Raw genomic sequence first — 21,391 nt, 5'->3', positions numbered from 1 at the left:
CTGTTTTGTCATTTAACGGCAGCCGTGGATGCCCACTATCAAATCCTGACCGCTCTACCTCCTGCACACTGCTGCCACGAGGCATATGCAACAACCGCCTCCCCTTCTAGTCCACCCCTCTTCTGCCACACCAACTACTCCTACCCCCCGCTGCTATTGCACGAATCCACCATCCTTATACCATCACATTCCTATCCTCCTTACCAGCCAAACTTTTCCCATGGCAGGTCCTTCCTGGTTCTACTGACAGGAAAGTGCTTCTTTCAGATATCACTGTTTCGGCAACGTGTTTTAAATGTGCAATTAATGTGTTTCATTTTACCTTGTATTACACTATTTTTAACTACCAGTGCAAGTAGTCATCTATCTTATATCCAAAAACTTGCATAATATTTTTCCATCTTTAAAAATTTTTAAATTCCTTGTAAGCATCTCCGCTACTTGTTTCCTGTTTCTTCGTCTAATTTAATTTTTTGTTGTCAGTTGGATGAATAGCGGGTTGTCTGACAGGCCAAGCAACACACCTCGCCGATATGAGGCGCAAGAAAATGAAATAACAGTAAAGAAAAAAAGAGTGAACTGCCTGCTGATTCTGGCACCACTTGCTGAGCGGGCCGCGATCTCCACGATTATCACAGCACATGTATCTTCCTTTATCGTTGTTATTATACACTCCTGGAAATTGAAATAAGAACACCGTGAATTCATTGTCCCAGGAAGGGGAAACTTTATTGACACATTCCTGGGGTCAGATACATCACATGATCACACTGACAGAACCACAGGAACATAGACACAGGCAACAGAGCTTGCACAATGTCGGCACTAGTACAGTGTATATCCACCTTTCGCAGCAATGCAGGCTGCTATTCTCCCATGGAGACGATCGTAGAGATGCTTGATGTAGTCCTGTGGAACGGCTTGCCATGCCATTTCCACCTGGCGCCTCAGTTGGACCAGCGTTCGTGCTGGACGTGCAGACCGCGTGAGACGACGCTTCATCCAGTCCAAAACATGCTCAATGGGGGACAGATCCGGAGATCTTGCTGGCCAGGGTAGTTGACTTACACCTTCTAGAGCACGTTGGATGGCATGGGATACATGCGGACGTGCATTGTCCTGTTGGAACAGCAAGTTCCCTTGCCGCTCTAGGAATGGTAGAACGATGGGTTCGATGACGGTTTGGATGTACCTGCACTCTTCATTGTCCCCTCGACGATCACCAGAGGTGTACGGCCAATGTAGGAGATCGCTCCTCACACCATGATGCCGGGTGTTGGCCCTGTGTGCCTCGGTCGTATGCAGTCCTGATTGTGGCACTCACCTGCACGGCGTCAAACACGCATACGACCATCATTGGCACCAAGGCAGAAGCGACTCTCATCTCTGAAGACGACACGTCTCCATTCGTCCCTCCATTCACGCCTGTCGCGACACCACTGGAGGCGGGCTGCACGATGTTGGGGCGTGAGCGGAAGACGGCCTAACGGTGTGCGGGACCGTAGCCCAGCTTCATGGAGACGGTTGCGAATGGTCCTCGCCGATACCCCAGGAGCAACAGTGTCCCTAATTTGCTGGGAAGTGGCGGTGCGGTCCCCTACGGCACTGCGTAGGATCCGTGCGGTCTCAGGTCGACGGGCACGTGCAGCTTCCGCCGACCACTGGCGACAACTTCGATGTACTGTGGAGACCTCACGCCCCACGTGTTGAGCAATTCGGCGGTACGTCCACCCGGCCTCCCGCATGCCCACTGTACGCCCTCGCTCAAAGTCCGTCAACTGCACATACGGTTCACGTCCACGCTGTCGCGGCATGCTACCAGTGTTAAAGACAGCGATGGAGCTCCGTACGCCACGGCAAACTGGCTGACACTGACGGCGGCGGTGCACAAATGCTGCGCAGCTAGCGCCATTCGACGGCCAACACCGCGGTTCCTGGTGTGTCCGCTGTGCCGTGCGTGTGATCATTGCTTGTACAGCCCTCTCGCAGTGTCCGGAGCAAGTGTGGTGGGTCTGACACACCAGTGTCAATGTGTTCTTTTTTCCATTTCCAGGAGTGTAGAAACCTCATTAGCTCACGCGTAAGCCACCTGTGATAACGTTAAACTTCTACAGAGCTAAGTTTTTTTTACGTAATGTGGTATTGCCTTTTTTTCAGTTAGTACTGCAGTCTTTGTGCTTCACTTTGTGCGCTGAACGGTAATGTTAACCTCCTAACGTGCCACCATCAGAGCAACGATTGCTTAGTAATGCTAGCGTGTGACGGACGGACAAAACCGGATATAACATCATACTGCGGCTGGTTACTCTGTTTATTATTTATGAGAACAACGGTCGCTGTGCCTTCTGCAAGCCATACGTGCGTTTCCTAATTCCAATGGGGAGAACCTCAGTAGTACTATTAATGGTTTCAAACGGCCAAATACTTCGGAGGATAATATTACTTTGCACACTTGCAGTTTAATGACCGTGGCAGGTCTCTCAAGTTTATCTTAGCGACGCATTGCGCTTGTGCCGTAAAAACAAAGCAAGTAAATTTGTCTGTTAGTAATAGAAGGTGAAAAGGTTAAAATAAGTTTGTCCTGTTTTCGCAGGGACTCCAAAGTAGAATATGTGCGTTGTACGTAATGAAAGCGAACATTGGCTTTGATCCGAGAAGTACACTGATAATATTTATATTGCTCCTACTTTATTTTTTGTAATGTAGATTGTAGTGGCACACTGATCTTTAGCGTAGCCCAAAGTAAGGCTGGAAGAAGACAGCTTGGTTGTGAGTTGGTATACCAACGAAAGTGCATTGAATTCTTAGTTGTAGTGCCTTTATTTGTCTGAGGACTAGGTTAAATTGAAAGTCGTCAGTTCGGTAGATATTTGGCGTAGCCAACAAATATACTGTCATCTGAAATATTGTAATTCTTATGACCAGAATTTCATGCGAATTAGATTTCTAGCAGTGGTCTCTGTAGGTCATCTTGATGATATTATGGGTCAATCATGGACCAAAACCGACGCATGCTAGCGATAGATTCAGTATACATAAAAGCTAACATGAAATGTGCTTTCGAAACTTTTTGCGGCCTAGATCTTACCGCCACAATTGTTTTCGCTTGTCGTCATAAACTGATCATGAAAATTTCCTCAACCACCAGCTCTCGAACCTGTTATCTCTCAGCTGAAGAGAACTACTAAGGCAAGTACTGTACTATACACTTCCACTAGAAGACAGGTTTGAATTTTGTGTCCTGTCGAGATCTAAATCATTAGAGCACTAGATAAGTTGGAGGAGGGAACAACCATTTGTTTTATTTTTTAAAAACCCCAGAATTCAGCTCAAATGATTTAGCGGAAAACCTAAAACAAGTTGGCCAGTCTTAATTTTGAATACCTCTCCAAACAATGGACTCTTTATTTCGGAGAATCGCATGTAAATTAACCTACAACAACCCTGTTTGCTTCAGAATTCATGCCCAGTGCCATAAGTACTACGCCATTCCACCCAATAGATAAAGAACAAACGAGGTAGAAAAATAACCTCAAGGGCACTTCATGAATAATTTGTGACCTACGGATTAAATGTCGGACATACAAAGCATCTGAAAAGGACCAGATAGTTAGTTATTTGATCTTTGGATCCTTTTGCACGGTATATCATTATTATGTGGAACGTCATTTTTGGAAGGCGACCATGTGCTGATGAGTTCACATATTATTAACAGAAGCAATATTTAGTCTAATAACCCAGATAACAACGTATTACATTAGCACTAAATAATATGCGAGTTTCCAAATAAAAAATTTTCTAAGGAATGTAAAGAACGCCCAAAAGGAACTTTTTAGTTTACTTTTAAATGTAGCTGTACTATCCGCCAGGCAGTTAATATCATGGAGTAACCGATCAACAATTTTGATTGTCTCATTATTTAGCCATTTTTGAAGTAAAGTCAGTTTTTATGAAGAGTAATAGACATCCTTCATTCTTCTAGTATTGTGATTATGGATGTCATTACTTACATACATTAATTACGGTTGTTATTACTTATTTTGATCTCTTGTATTATTTACACCTTTCACGAGAGAAACTACTTATTGTGATGCTGTAGTTAAAATACTCAATGCCTAAAACAGTTTGCCTACAAGCTGATCAAGGTTGAGCAAGAAATATTATTTCTATGGCACAGTCTTCTGCACTGGAGAATAACAGGAGAATACAATTCAGTATGATATTACTAAATAAAGATAGCACAGTATGTAACCTACTAATCTGTCTCTCTCCAGGGCTTCCAGTAACACAAAGTATTGACGTAGATGAACTGATTTGTTAAGCAACCCTGATTTTTTTTACTTAAAATTCTATTGAATATGTATATCCAAAAACTGGAATATTCTGACTTTCGTAATAACTACTTCTCATGCATAATATTTCCCAATGGTGTTATACTTTATGTTCTTTAATGTGAAGAACTACACATGCTACGTTTTCTTAAAATTAAGAGAGAGAAAATTTGCAGAAAAACATATTTGCAAAAAAACATACTTGCAGAAAAGCAATAATTTTTCTAAACACATTAATTAGTGTATCTACGGTGACTGACCAAAAAACATGTGCCATTAGCAAAAGAGAACTAATTATTCTTTATGTTTATTAGTAATTTAACATAAAAGAGAAATATCAGAAGTACGAGGATTCAATCTTGCGGTATTCAATGGCTTCCACGCAATCACAAAAATATCCTCTGTCCAGAGTTGATGAATATGACGTACTACTTTCTGCATTTCTTTTGTCAATAATGGATCGCGCCATGTGTCAGCTATATCACTGATTATAACTTCTGTGTATATAACGAAATGTCATCTCTCAGTAATAAATTACAACATAAAAGTTACTTTTGGGGTCTCTCATGGAAAAAAACGCTCGGAAGAATAAAAAGGGAAACAATTAATATCCAAATAGATCAAAAAGATGGATTAAAAATTATATTTGTTCAATAAACACTTAATTGTTTATTAAACTACTGAGAAAAGAAAATGGGTAAGGGTGTAGATGAGGCGTCAATGTAAATGACAAGAACAATGAAGCCAAGTAAAATAAGAACCAGTTGTATTTCGTTGTCGCCTTGATAATTAATTAGCAGCTGCGAAGCTTTTGTGACTTTGTATGTAAAACAGCTTATAAGTGCACTGGTTATTGTTAAATTCCGAATACACGTAAGAATGTGTACATAAAATTGCTTTAACTCATATCTGTAAACTGTGAGTCGGCACTATCTTACTTTAAGAACAAATTAACACTAGGATCACTTATTCTGCGCCACGGTAATCAGTGAACTTAAATAAAAAATTAAATACGTGTGAATGATCCATTTTCTTATCATTTAATCCATCACTTGGCTTGGGAAATGTATAAATGCTACATCTTCAAGACGAGACATTTGCTATGAGCATGCTTGACTCACAATCTTGTCTTAAATACTCTTCCACACAAAGACTGAAAATACTGAATAGCAGAGGGACACTGAATGGACACTGGGTATCATTAACTGCTCCGAAGATTTCGATGCAATCCTGAGAGAACGGATCTAGCAATCTTGTGCTGAATAAATGAGTACCGACTGTGTAAGCAACTCTCAGTCAATTAATACCTTTCCTGACGGGAAACGATCATCGTAGAACCCCTAGTACCATACAATTTACGGAGAATGTGAACACATGGCTTGCTAAGTAGAAATATTAAATGAATGCTGTCAGTTTAATAATAGAAAGGAGCGTAAATAAATACAGAGCGCCTTTGCAACTTACTAATTATTTCGTCTCAAAACACGGCTAATAGTACCTGGAAGAACATAATTAATTTTACATGAATCGCTTAGCATCCTACACCATTGCACATCAAAGAATTTAACCATTAAATATTCAAAAAAACCAATGCAAAATACTAAGAACTGTTAGTTGAAGAAGGAGTTTATATGGCTCGGCTATGGTTCAGGTCAATAATATGCAGAAAACGAATTCTGGTCCACGTAAATAGACTAGATGAGCCACGGTGCAAATCATCTTTAATAGTATCACTCTAATGGACCAGTTCTGATTTTAATTCTTTGCCCTAATATAAAATGTCAAGCTGCGCTATGCAGTGCTTTACTTGTAAACTTGTAGCTCATAAACATAGCCCGTAGTAAGCAAATCACAACCTCAGTGTTCACATACAAACTGAAGCTGCAATCGCTAGCCATCTTCTCCGTCTACGTACATCGTGCCAGCCACAGACGAAGACCCTTGTTTCCCAGTCGAATACAGAACAATGCCGTAAAACATTTTATTCCAGAAACATAAGTATTTAGTTACTGACACCCACAGCATTCTCCTCTTCTCTACCCTTACAATGCTCCAAGCGAATTTTCCATTGATGAAAACAGTGCTGAAAGTGCTCCTGTACGAGCTCCTCAATGACGCATAGTGCTTTTACTTTCACTGCTTTAACGCACTGAAAAATTGTTCCTTTCAATTCAGATTTGACCTTGGGGAGTAGATAAAAGTCAGATGGTGATAAGTCAGGCGAATAAGGTGGGTAGCCTAACATCGGAATGCTGTACTTTGCTAGAAAACTCTTAACACACAGCGCTCTATTAGTCGGTGCGTTGCCATAATGCAGAACCCATGATTTGTTCCTCCACAATCCGGATCGTTTTTCCCTTATGTCCTCACTGAGTTGAGCACGATCCTCAAGGTAGTAATGTTTATTAACAGTCTGACCTTCAGGAACCGAGTGAAGATACACAATTCCATGAATGTCGAAAAAAAAAACAACCATCATCGCTTCGAATCTTGATTTGTCCATTCGAGCATTTTTTGCCCTCGGTGAAGTTGGGCCCTTTCAAGTCACGTACTGGCTCTTAGTTTCTGTATCATAAGTGAAAAACCACGATTTGTCACATGTTACACTCTTTCCAAGAAAATACGATAGTTTCCACTGGTACTCAAAGTATCAGTAAAAGCATTTTCACGTGCTTTTTCTTGTTCGATCGTAAGAATTTCCGGCACCAGCTCCGCAAACACTTCTCTCGTGTTAAACTGGTGAAACTTCTTAATAAAATATTTGCTTATAGTGCTGAGTGAAATTGAATACATGTGTTACTTTACAAGTCTTTATCCTTTCAACGCTGACCTGTTGGATTTGCCTTGCAAACAGTTCTCAAACGTTTCGTATTAATTAATTACTCTCAATATACAACGGTAACGCGATCTCACTGCAACCAAATTAACTCAAAAGAATGGCCCTCACTAAAAAGAAATCCTAACAATAATCTATACATTTCATTAAGCACTTACCTCACAAAAATCTTCATTACGCGAACTACTGCATACAGCGAGCGTTTATACTGCCAGCTAAATAAAAGATTCTAACTACTAAAGGCACTAACTTTTAATAGGGATATGGTTAGCAAAGGAAAGATTTTGTTACGGAGCAAACAACGTGTTTACCTTAATAATGTGGCAACCAGTTCAAAAATCATATAAAATATAAACGTCTGTGACATCCAGTTCCAAAATTTTATATATAATCATCAACAAACTACATTTCCATGACGGACACACGTCCAGATCGTCCGCTGCACCTAAAACTTCAAACCTCTAACCTACATCACCTCTGTTTATTCTCTCCCTACATCCATCACTGCTGGCTGTTCACTACCATGTTCCTAACAGTATTTCCATCACTGCTGGCGACTAACTTCCAACTGCCCAACAGTACTTCCATCACTGCTGTCGACCAACTTCCAACTGCTCATCGCTACTGACGATTAACTTCCAACAACGAGTCCGACCAGCCACAGTCTCTTACAAAGAAAGAGCAGAGATCCAATGCAAAGCGCTACACAGCGCTGCCAATACAGAAGCAGCCCACTTACACTGGTTATGTAAAATGTGCCTTACGCATTCTTTGTCAATTAGTACCGTTTCAGCAATCGAACGAATCAACCTACGCTCAAATTGAATAAGATTATCTGCTTTTTCGATATTTTCATCCGTTTTTGATGTTGAATAGCGTCCCGGGAGTGAATCATGTTCAGCCATCTCGGCCATCATGGAAACGCTTGAACCACTCAAAACCTCGCGTACGTTATAAGAAGGCTTCGCCATACTTCTCTTTTAGTAAAATATAGGTTTCAGCAGCAGGTTTTCCAACTTTCTTGGGAAACATCACGACAATTCGTTGCTATATCATTACATTTACAATTTTTCCGGCAAAACAAAATAACAGCTCTTACATAAAAATAGGCCACAACCACGGTGGTCTACAGACACCAGATATGCCGCATTTGACTGAGAAGGCTTCACGCTTGACAGTTATTAGTCGTTCAACTTTCGGCGGGTGCGTACTTACTATGTGACAAAAATCAGTGCCGTTATTTTATAGTCACACCTCGTGTTTTGCAGGCAGCTTTCACGACTTAACAGACATAATAACCCTCCTGGTGGTGTACTTCAGAGACTCATAGCCGACTAAAATGGCCTTGGCAAATAATCGAAGCTTTTTGAATATTTATTCTACGTAATTTGTCTTTTTAGTTTATGTATCTGAATCTAAATTCTAGCACACCATGTGGCTTACTACCCCAAATGACATTCAAACTGGAAACACAGTATCTTCCACACAGTTAATACGCCATCATGAATCTCCACTCCTCCTCCAATCGGTTCACCTTTGCAGCCATTGAGCTGTTGCTGTGGATTGGCGAACACGCAGAAGTGGATTACACGCAACTATACTACCGGCGATACCAAGAACGCAGGGTTGATATCGTCGCAGCAGTTATCTGTGAGATAAGGAGTAAACTCTTTTATCTCCACGAGTGTTCGATATGTCGGTCATCGGCCAGAGAGGTACGTGTTCGGAACTGCAGGCAGCAGTAGTAGGGCGTTTCCTTGCGAGAATTCTGTGTCGTCGCCTTTCGGTGTGCCATTCACTGCAGTACGCTACAACGTCTACTCGTGCTGTGAATAAAGTGCGAGAGCGGTGTTTGCAGACGAGCCCTTGTGTTCCAGATGTGACCGTCGTCATTTCGAATAATGTGTTTTGATTAAGGTACGTTGAAATATTTATTCTACGGCTACCGGCTATGTAACCATCGTTTTAAGGAGTTCTGAATAACAGTTCCCCGAGAAAAATGGGCCATTTGGTTGTCTTGGAAAAGTTTTCGTTTATTTGTTACACATTTTCTGCTAGAGTGAACTCGTCAGGGAAATAGGCTAAGTTTGCGTGGAAACAGAAATGTCTAGAGCTTCCTACAGTAAGATATAGCTATTCTTTCCGAGAGCGCTTTTACATGTGCGTCTGAGTGCAAGAATGTGTGTGTGTGTGTGTGTGTGTGTATTAACCACATGAATTATTTGATGTAATTCGGCATTAGATCTCGTTGTGTGAGACGTGTCAGCTGTTTCTCCAGTACAACATCCGACTCTTCCAGCCATTTTTGCAATTTTATAGTCAGAAAAAATTATGTAGTAAACAGAAAACAAATTCTTGCAGTTATTACCGAATAGCCCGAATCGTTCAGTGAAATATCTACAATTAAAACGGATCCATTCCTTCTCAGGTGCAACGCAATTATTGCCCACAAACTTCGACGGCTGTTCTCATTCTCGCACGTAATAGCCACACATACTTCAGCGTTATCTCTCCGCTGTTCAAACGAAATTAGTGATTAATAAAGTCCGGCATGAAGCTGCACTAGAGATTACTGCTGGTGAATAGGTCACTTACTACAGACGGTACTCAGCTTCATGACACAGTAAAGAAACTGTGAGAAGAGCGTCCATATTTGCAGTTCGAATGGCATGTCGCTGTAGATATTTTCGGTGCTCCTATCACACCTTAGCTTGCGCCATTCAGACTGAGAGCCGTGAGTCACCTTTACCGTACTTACGCCCTTCCTTTCCCCCTCTACACCTCGTGAACGTGTCAGAAACAGCGAGCGAGACATACAACCGGAAATTGGTGTAATGGAAAGATAACGTTTTTGTTCTGTAGTAGCTCTGATCGCTTACGCGTTTCAACAGCTGAGCCATTTTCGCTTTGTCTAAACAGGGTGCGACTGGACCCGTCGGATTATACATAGTATTACATTTTATCCTGTGGAGTTTCCAAGCAGATCTCATTTTTTTCTCCACGGATTCATTTGCTTTCTCGTCCACATTGTCCCTGATCTGCTGGTGACTTCATTTTCCGGAAGTACTTCCATTTCCTAATTATTTGTGTGTATGAGTTTCTGTCGATGACATCTGATGGGCTTGTATGTACTTTTTTCTAAATTCTACTTGACCTGCTTGATCCAGAGCATGGTTTTCAGCTGTTCTATGTACATCAAAATTTTTGAGTTACTCTTGTTGTTAGTAGTTTGTGGATAGGCCCATACAATTTCAATCGTCTTCTACTGATATCTACCGCGAGTTTCGATACTTTTTCGGGTACTCTTCGGGACTATAGTCTGTATCAATCTTATGTTCTTTTGGAGACGAGTATATTTCCTAGAATGTTGACTTCTCCTTTTAGAATATCTTCCACATCACATTTTCGTTGGAGTGTGAGACTTTCGCTAGCGTGCAAGGCTTCAGGCTTCGTAACTATGTTACACTGCCTCATTTTCATGTGGATGATCACACTTTTCTTTTGTAGATTTTATAGGTTTTATCGGTACGCTTCCCCAATTTCTTGCAAGCGAAATGTCTATCCCATTTTGCCACCCCTGCACGTTCAAGGATTTCGCCTGAATACTTGAAGTATGGAAATTCCTCGATTTGTAGATATTTTGTGATGCTTCGAACCGCTCTTTGATTGTATACCGTTCGTCCTACTTTTACTCTAAGGACAAATCAAAACCAAGCTTGACTATGAAACTTTAGGTGACCTGTATAAATCCTCCTCCTGCATGGCCATGCTGCAGCCACCTCAGTGATATATATTCAGTAAGAAAAACAGTCTGCATTGCAACAACAGTAGAAGCTTTACTGACGCATTTCACCTTTTCGACGAGGCTTTAAAATTTATATAAAGGTGTGTTAGCTCTTCTGTCGGACATGTCTGAGAGAGCAAACACAATGAGGAATCCGCAGCTGGGATACATATTATGTATTGTGTATCTCCCTCTCCACCTTCTATTTACTTAATCTTCAGAATTTGTAAATGGGAAAAATACATAAAAACAGATTTGGGGTATGGTCTAATTTAGCAGAGAAGGTGGTAAAAAAATTTTAAATGCGTATAATAAGACACAGTGTTTAAAAAAATTACCACCTTCTCGTGCTAGACAGTACCACGCACCTAATTTGTTTTTAGGTGTATTAGATTTATTCTAAGATAATATTCCCCAATGTCCGCGTGCTTAGCTGGGTGGTAATATGCTCGCCTCCCATGCAACAGGCCCGTGTTCGATTCCTAGATGGGTTGGAGATTTTTCTCCGCTCGGGGACTAGGTGTTGTGTTGTCCTCTTGGTCAATTCATGCTCATCACCGGTCGCAAGTCGCCCAGTGTGGCAGCCACTGAAATAAGACCTGCATTTGGCGGCCGAACTTCCCCAGATGGGCCTCCCGGCCAACGATGCCATACGCTCATTGTATTTTCCACTGCCCAATACACACTGCCAACATCGTTGGCCGACGTTATGATTACTGCATGCATGAGAATTTTAGGTGTGTTGCAGGATTCCCCCCTCCATCGTAGCAGAGGGAACTGATTGGTGGACTGCATGAGTCCGAACAGAGTCCTGTGGGATAAATGCATCTATTCATGAACGAGCACATGTCGTAAGGAGAGCTATGTGAGAGGAAAGAATCGAATTCATCGATTGTCCCTGGGCGTTAATAAATGTTATGGCAACGAAAGATTGTTCTTACCCTACGTCTGTGTCAAAAAAATCAGTTAGTGGTAAAGATATTAATCTTTCTGAAATAAATTACATCTTAGACAAACTAGTAGCTCTTTTTTTAAATAACAGATTAGTTTTTTATAGCAATGCTCACATTTATTACAATTTTCTCTGCAGTTCGTAATAAGTCTTTCTCTCCTACTTGACACGTCTTTACATCTCAACGGTTCTATACAAAATAACAAATTATTAGGGCTGGGCAAACGATACGAACGTTCGAACGAACTCGTGATTTCCCGATACGCTGTAGTATCGAGAGGTTCTCGAACGATCATTGCCATTTTTCTCACTCGGCTCGATAACAAGTGATCGCGGAAAGGAAAAACTTGTTATAAGCTCAGGCTACAGCTCTGCTTGAAACTTGGCGTTTCATGATACTTAAGCTGAAATGGCAACAAATCCAACCACCGTTCAATCTCCTGTTGCAAGTGAACATTCTCTACAGTATTTATGGATACTGTACATAACGATTATGGATATTTTTTCGCGCAAAGCTAGCAGCCAAGGGCGGAAGAATGACCCTTAAAAACTATTAGCCGACTCGGTACCCAATTCAATGTTTTATTTAATTATTAGAGACCATAATAATTTGACAGGTGAGTTACAAACGAGCATTTCGATCCCTGTTCACAGACCAGAGTAATGTGTCAATAAGTTAAGAGTTTCTAATCAGCTCTAAACCATAGTCAGATCAAAACAAGGAGAAAATTAATTGAGAATGGAATAAATAATAAGCAAAATAAATCATACTGAAGTGATGGCAATTGCGATCGGATGAAAAAATAAAAGTGGCAAAATCTGTTATGGAAATAGTACCAACAGACGTCACTAGATCAGAGGAGGAATTAAAGCTCGAGAATTAGATTGAATTTCGATTGTGATTATTTATTTATTTATTTGTTTATTAGTGGCTGTGGTTACATACGACGTGCAATCTGTAAGATACTGCAACATGTGTTTCATGGTTATTTTTCTTATTAAAAATCATAATGTATTAATGATGGTATGAAACATAACAGCACAAAAAGGAGCAACAGAAGTTGATAAATAGTACAACGACCGGAAGCTCGAGTGAAGCCCGAGATTTCTTGAGTTGTGACGTCAAATGTTCGAACAGTTCGAGTCGTGCTCCAGCACAGCAATGCAAACTATAATCTTCATCTAAGATCTCGTCAAGAACCACCGTAAAAGATGCGCAGCGTTACAATAATTTCAATAGCCATTTATATCTTTGGCCAAGTAAATGCACGCAATCGTATCAGAAACGTAGTTCCCTCTAAATGTACATTCTATATTAATTTTGTTATCGTAATAATATTACAGAGAGGCAGTGGTTGTTGTCAATGTGGAGATGAGATGCATTCATGATTTAAAAATACATCCACTACACACTTTTACGTTTGTTACATCGCCCGGTGCATCAATAACTTGCAGAAGGTAGTTTTATACAGTTTTCGTAGGATCGTGATTAGCAGCAAAATAATTGGCACTCTTACTTGAATGTTAATTTTGTGATGAAGGAGCTTATAGTCAGTTAACGATTTTCAAAGATTTTACTGTGTAATTATTAGCATATTCTTGCTTCACAATTCATTACTGAAACTAGAATGCCTGACAAAAACAGTGAAGCGCCAAGAAGACAACGTCAGACGTTAAGTAATGTTAGAGCTGCTGTTCTCAGTGACAGAACTGCCACAGGAGTATGTTAGTGTTGTTCGTGTTTAGTGTTGTTACCAGGTTTGTTATGGCATATAAGAGGAATGAAAAGAGGCAGTGAGTAACCACTGTAAACAAGGCGGCGACGCCGCGTTCTTGTGCAAGACAGCTTTATCACCACCTGGCTGTGAAAGGGGCCTCATTGTGGGTCTCCATTTGGCTGGCTGGTCGAACTGTGCAAAATCCAGATTTATCGGACATTCGCATTTGGTAATGGTTAGATGTTGGACTGCATGGGAAAGTGAGGGCACGCATATGCATCGTACACGTCTCAGTCGACACCATCTGACCATCAGAAGGGAGTATCGCTGTACACTGCACCTAGCACTTCGTAACACCTTCAAATCTGCACCTGGTATCTGAAAAGAAGTAATAGATTGCCTGCAATGTCTGCGTCCCCATGTGTTGACTCTCATGCGACAGTATCATGGTGCCATTCTTCAACAGGTCAATGCTCGCACACACATAGCACTTGTCTCTATGAACTGTCTGCATGATGTTGAGGTACTCCTGTGCCGACTACATCCTCAGATCTGCCCCTCGAGCAACATGTGTGGAAACAGCTAAGACATTAACTCCGTCCCGGTGCCAATGTCCAGATATCAAGAACCTGTTACAACAGTTGTTGCCCTGCTTGCCTCAAGAGAGGATATAAGGGCTTTGTAGACGAAGGAGTTTCCTTACCGGGTTCCGAGAAATAAGGAAAGACCGACATAACGCCACAGGAATACATGCAGAAGGAGCATGAACTTGTGCCGCTGAAGATTGTGAAGTGTCGAAAGGTTTGGAAGTAAAAAAATGAGTATTAGTGTTTAATGTCCCGTCAATACGGCGGTCATTAGAGAGGAGCAAGAGTGGGTATGGGGAAGGAATTCGGCTGTGCTCTGTCGTAGGGCCGATCCCGATACTACTCTAAAGTGATTTAGAGAAATCACGGAAAACCGAATTCTTGTTGGCCGTACAGGGATTTCAACCGTCATCCTCCCAAATGTGAGACCAGTTTGATAACCACCTTGCCACTTCAATCGATAAAGTTTGGAGGAGACCTCTATCCAGCAGTGGACTTCATATCCAGCAGATGATTTCAAAATAAGACGATAGTGGTTTTTCCCGTGCTTGTTTAAGAACATCCCGTAAAATATGCGCCGAAAATTTTGGGTGTCATTTCTGTCTCTAATATTTATCAGTTATTTTGAAAGATAGGTAATATCAGATGCACATGAGACTGTTCTGCACAACTTGACTGGTCGCTTACTTTTACTTTGTTTTTCGTTGTGATCCTCAATTTATTTTTCCACGGATATAGCAGTCAATGAGTTTTCGAATTACCAATGAATGTTCAATACTTTGTCCATTCGTTCACAAAGTTATAACTGATATGACAACATGCATTCGGTATGCAGTCTAAGTAACAAATATGTTGCAGTAGTCTCGAAACCTCCTGGTGAAATCTTGTTGCAGGAAACTATAATGTTAAACACAGGATTTTAAACTTTAGTCCAAAACCTAAATTACGCTTTATACTATATTCATGGCAGCTAATTTTCTATACAGTGTTTATCTTTTCAAAATGGCTCTGATCACTATGGGACTTAACATCTGTGGTCACCAATCCCCTAGAACGTAGCACTACTTAAACCTAACTAACCTAAGGACATCACCTGCGACCGTAGCAGTCGGGTGGTTGCGAACTGAGCGCCTAGAACGGCGAAACCACCGCGGCCGCCTCTATCTTCTCAGTTTTACTCATAATTTGTAACTTTCACTACTGCCAAGAAAAACTGCTATGGTAATTTGAGAGTAGTATAGTGTCCTCACACAGAAAAATCATTTATATAGACAACAACATGTTCACCAACATTCTTACCAGTGACACTAGGTGTCTATATAATTGGTTCTGCCCCTAAATGGTGCCAGGGCATGGGCACTCTTGTGGCGCTCGTATCCAATGTGTTACGTACCACCCAGTCATCTCCACGTGAATGGGGATACATGGAGCTTCTAAAATATTATTCTCTGCTTAGACACATTAATTCTTAAGGTTTTCATGTTGAAAATAATTCTTTTAATTTAGTGGTGTAGGTAATACACTTGGATAACAGTCCTGCTGCTTCAGTGAAATCTCTTCACTCCAGAGACAGCAAATTCAACATAATGATTCCTAGCATTGCTGTGAAGCGTCAGTGAACATTTTGACCAACAGAAGTTGTTCTGCATGATGTAATCTCATCTCTTGAAGTTTGATGCAAAGACTCTGAAGCCTTTGCGAGCTCTGAAGCTACCATACAATGTATGGAGAAGAGTACTGCATGTAGCACCATCACATCCCTCTTTTCGCATTCTAGTCATGAATGGTGCACTGAAAGTAAGACTTTTGGTTAAAGCCTCTATATGAGCTTGGTTTTATTTTCATAGTCTTCTGGAGATATACTTTGAAAGTTATACATTGATGACAGTTCTGGCTCAAAAAGAATTTTGTGTTAAAAATTCCAGGTTGAAAACCGAGATTCTAATTTCTCAGAATTTCCTAACAAAATTCTATACAAATACAATCAAACCAAAATCAACAACAAAGTTGAGCTATTTGGAAAACTTAAGAAATTACAGTAAAGGAAATTTTCTAATTTAATTAAAGAAAAAGTACAAATATTTTTAAAATTGATTCAAATTCAATGACATGAATTGGACGATCTTTATAATTTTTTACCATGAGAAATAAAATGTGATTCAAAAATTTCATCTAATTTTTCATCATCATTTGTAACAGTTTAGTACAATGTTCTGGAAGAGTAATCATCTAAAAGTAAAAAAATTCTATCACCACATTCAGTTGGTAAAATTTCAGGTTTTGAAATAAGTTAAGATTTAATTTCATGTTTTGAAAAAAGTTAAGATTTATGTTTCTTCAGTTCTGATAATTTAGTGAACACTTCTGAACAAACATTGTTAATTTCAGTTAATAGGTTTTCAGTGCTAACATTCATGTTCATTTTTATTGATATACAAAAGTTTAAGGAACCAAAAATTAAAATGTTTTCCAAAATTAAGGAAACAGTTTTAATTTTTGAAAATCTAAACTTTTCAGTTTTTACCTTCTCTAGTTTTCTGAAAATATTTCAAAAGAAAATGAGAACATAAGTTTAAAGTTCTTTACTTTTTCTGATTTTTCATTCATTTATATAACTGCAAATTTTCAGTGAGCATTCTGTGTTGTGAGACATAAGTTAAATGCTTTTTACCAGATGTAATAATGTATGCAATTGTATTATTTGGAATATTTTCATTAAAAATACACATAATTTTATTGTTTTTTTAGGTAGTTAAAACATTCATTCTTCTAAACATACACTGCTGGAAATTGAAATAAGAACACCGTGAATTCATTATCCCAGGAAGGGGAAACTTTATTGACACATTCCTGGGGTCAGATACATCACATGATCACACTGACAGAACCACAGGCACATAGACACAGGCAACAGAGCATGCACAATGTCGGCACTAGTACAGTGTATATCCACCTTTCGCAGCAATGCAGGCTGCTATTCTCCCATGGAGACGATCATAGAGATGCTGGATGTAGTCCTGTGGAACGGCTTGCCATGCCATTTCCACCTGGCGCCTCAGTTGGACCAGCGTTCGTGCTGGACGTGCAGACCGCGTGAGACGACGCTTCATCCAGTCACAAACATGCTCAATGGGGGACAGATCTGGAGATCTTGGTGGCCAGGGTAGTTGACTTACATCTTCTAGAGCACTTTGGGTGGCACGGGATACATGCGGATGTGCATTGTCCTGTTGGAACAGCAAGTTCCCTTGCCGGTCTAGGAATGGTAGAACGATGGGTTCGATGACGGTTTGGATGTACCTTTAACTATTCAGTGTCCCCTCGACGATCACCAGAGGTGTACAGCCAGTGTAGGAGATCGCTCCCCACACCATGATGCCGGGTGTTGGCCCTGTGTGCCTCGGTCGTATGCAGTCCTGATTGTGGCGCTCACCTGCACGGCGCTAAACACGCATACGACCATCATTGGCACCAAGGCAGAAGCGACTCTCATCGCTTAAGACGACACGTCTCCATTTGTTCCTTCATTCACGCCTGTCGCGACACCACTGGAGGTGGGCTGCACGATGTTGGGGCGTGAGCGGAAGACGGCCTAACGGTGTGCGGGACCGTAGCCCAGCTTCATGGAGACGGTTGCGAATGGTCCTCGCCGATACCCCAGGAGTAACAGTGTCCCTAATTTGCTGGCAAGTGGCGGTGCGGTTCCCTACGGCACTGCATAGGATCCTACGGTCTTGGCGTGCATCCGTGCATCGCTGCGGTCTGGTCCCAGGTCGACGGGCACATGCACCTTCCGCCGACCACTGGCGACAACATCGATGTACTGTGGAGACCTCACGCCCCACGTGTTGAGCAATTCGGCGGTACGTCCACCCGGCCTCCTGCATGCCCACTACACGCCCTCGCTCAAAGTCCGTCAACTGCACATACGGTTCACGTCCACGCTGTCGCGGCATGCTACCAGTGTTAAAGACTGCGATGGAGCTCCGTATGCCACGGCAAAATGGCTGACACTGACGGAGGCGGTGCACAAATGCTGCGCAGCTAGTGCCATTTGACGGCCAACACCGCGGTTCCTGGTGTGTCCGCTGTGTCGTGCGTGTGATCATTGCTTGTACAGCCCTCTCGCAGTGTCCGGAGCAAGTATGGTGGGTCTGACACACCAGTGTCAATGTGTTCTTTTTTCCATTTCCAGGAGTGTATTAATTATGTAATGGGGATCATTTTGAATAAAATTGAAAGTACTTACATTTACATCATTATTTAATTGGGTTACTCTTTTAAAATCTTTCTATGAATTGTAGGATTTTAAGAAATTATTTGATGGATCAAGATTCTATCATTCTTGAGGAAATCCTCATTTCTTCTATTTTTGACATAGATCAATAAAGACGAATCAAGTAACTGACTATTTTTTGGCTAGTTTGGAAAACAATGAAAGTAAAGAAATGCATATCAGATTCAGTAGAATTATAAGAATTAGTAATATCTTGTTCAAAATTCCTTTTCCTCTGTAAGCCATCAGTTGTTTGTAGTTTGAAGAAAGAAAGTGGAAATTTTGGATTTTAAAGTTTTTCCTGTTTAGGTTCCAGTGATTATTCTGATTGATATTTAGCAACAGGAACAAGAATTTCCATACCTTTAACAACAATTTTACCTTCTTTTGGAAGTGTAAAATTATCTTTCCAGCAGTACAACAAAGAAGAGAATGTCTTGATCTATTCTTGCACTCTAAGTACAAATTATAGTTAAGTCACCTTTTAACATAATTCGTTTATAATCTGTAAAAATCTGGCACATAATTCTAATTGATAAAGAACTTTATTTTATTTGGTTTTAATTATTCCATTGTTAAGAATACCTCCTTCCATATTTAATTCACTCAGAAGGACTGAAGTTAATCAAATAAGAATTGAAAAAGAAATAAAAGGATGTTCGATCTAAATAAAATTTGTTACCTTTTTTTAATTGTAATAACATCAAACAGTTTTAAAACATAATTATCCATTAGTATAACATTTCATTTACAGTCATATGCAGAAAATTCAGTTCTATCTGTAAGAAAACACCAGAAGTCATTTAAAGTTGTGAATAATTTGGCTGAATCCAACCATCACCAGTATTAATATTAATTTCAGTTTCCTTATTAGAACAATTTTAATCATTTTTTGTTTTCTCATTAACTAGAACTGAGTAAAATTGATAACTTTCGAATTCGTTATTGATTTATTAATGGAAAAATTGGTTAATTCAATTCTAAAACGACAGTTACATAAGCACCATTGAAGTCAATTAAATTATCATTTCCATCAGTTAGATGTCATTCTAGATTTTGAATAGTAGCAGTATCAAAAATTGAATATTAATAGGGTGATTTGGTTCATAAATTACTGGACCACCAAATTCAGAGTTAGCTTTAAATGAAGCAGTAATATTAGTTTCTCTATGAAGAGATCATTATGTTCAACAAACATTCCACCGGTAAAATTGAAGTTTGCAATAATTAATTAAAATGGAAAGATCTTAGAAACACCTTAATTAGCAGTTGTTTTATTAAGTTCAATAATATGATTATTAAATCCTAGCACATTTGCGATATTATTTTCTTTTTTATCGCTTTGATAGCAAATCTATTTAAAATTTTAACTACTTTAATATCTATATTTAGAGTTTTGGAATGAATAAATTCCTCTAAATTTTTGAAGCTATATTGACTATACGAAATTCCATTTTTTCTCCATCACAGTAAAGTTCATTCTTTTGTTAATGTAATCCTTCGAGTTCAGAAAGTTGAATAAAAACCAACAAGTGAAATGCCCTTATAAGTTTCTCTTATTGGAACAGCTACTCTTTGTTTCAGAACAGATGAATTATCACTCAATTGAAATAAGCTACTCATTAAATTAGTAAACCTTAGATATATAAATGACAGATTTGGAACCAAAAATAAGAATTCCAGAAAAGAAATTAATAATAAACATTTTAAACTTGAACAGAATTTTATTCGATTTATATTAACAGGTCCAAGACGCTGTGGAATAAGAACATTACTAACTGATAATTATATTTTACTATATGGATGTTTTCCAATGAAATTCAGAAAAAATTTATTATTTGTATATTTATTTAAAAAATTTAGATCTAAAAAATATCGAGAACTTATAAAAAGATGTGAAAAAATTTAGGATAATATTAATGAAAATTATTCCAGTAAATGAATTCATTCTTGAAAATCAAGAGATTATCAGAGAAAATTTTACTGGAGAAATATGCAAAGAAATAGATTGTTTTTATTTAAGTCAAATGTATTCAAAAATATCAAAACAATTAGTCAGATATCAGTTTAATTTTTTAAATATTTTTATACCAGATAATATAAATTAAAGTCATATTTATCATAAATTTCTTGGTGGTGAATTAAAGTTTGAGTAATTTAAAAAAATATATATAGTGAATGCTGGAATGAAGATAAATTAGGTTTTATTATAATAGATATGACAAGATACATTAATGAAGGTAAATACTGAGAAAAGATTAAAATTTTTTCTAAAACATTGAACATTAATATTGATTGTAAATGTTACATATAAACATTAACATAAACGTTAATGTAAAATAAAAAAACCATTACTGTATTTTTTCCTTAATAAATGTTAGCAAAATGCGAGCTAGAAATTGTTAAAAAACCAAACAAAGAAGAAAAGGAACAATTGAAGGAATATTTTAAGAAATGGAAAAACAAACAAGATCAGAATGTGAAAAATTTAAAAAAGAAGAACGAGTTATTGATACAATTGACACTGGTAACCAAGGAAATGATGTATTAGGAGGAAAAGTTTTAAAAGCAAATGATGATAATAAAATAGTTTAAAAACAAATGGTTCCTTACAATGGCATTATTTAAAAAACTTCAATGATATTACATGACTTAAACAATTTGATAGTTATTATTCATTTACTGATTAAAAACTAAATAGTTTGTTAAAGAATTAAGAAAAAGAAAAAAAATAAAAGAAAAAATAAATATAAGTGATAGAATGTTAGATTCTGTTAACCATAGTAAAACGTAAATGTCGTGTCACTAGCGCCTCCCATTGGGTAGACCGTTCACCGTGTGCAAGTCTTTCGATTTAACGACACTTCAGTGAGTTGCGCGTAAATAGCGATGACATGATGATGAGTA

At 39.1% G+C, this 21,391-nt stretch overlaps 1 protein-coding gene across 2 annotated transcripts in view; it reads left to right on the top strand.

Annotated features, from left to right (window-relative positions):
* Positions 1–8,879: 8,879 nt before the first annotated feature.
* Positions 8,880–21,391, top strand: part of LOC126279585 (leucine-rich repeat-containing protein 15) — a 176,067-nt gene continuing 163,555 nt past the window's right edge. For both annotated transcript variants that reach the window (XM_049979691.1, XM_049979690.1), the window contains exon 1: positions 8,880–9,084. The gene's annotated coding sequence lies outside the window, so the exon portion shown is untranslated. The remainder of the gene's footprint in view (positions 9,085–21,391) is intronic.

Source organism: Schistocerca gregaria, chromosome 1 (assembly GCF_023897955.1).
Source record: "Schistocerca gregaria isolate iqSchGreg1 chromosome 1, iqSchGreg1.2, whole genome shotgun sequence".
In the NCBI taxonomy this organism is placed as follows: Eukaryota; Metazoa; Arthropoda; class Insecta; order Orthoptera; family Acrididae; genus Schistocerca; species Schistocerca gregaria.
This window is presented reverse-complemented; position numbering and strand designations above follow the sequence as displayed.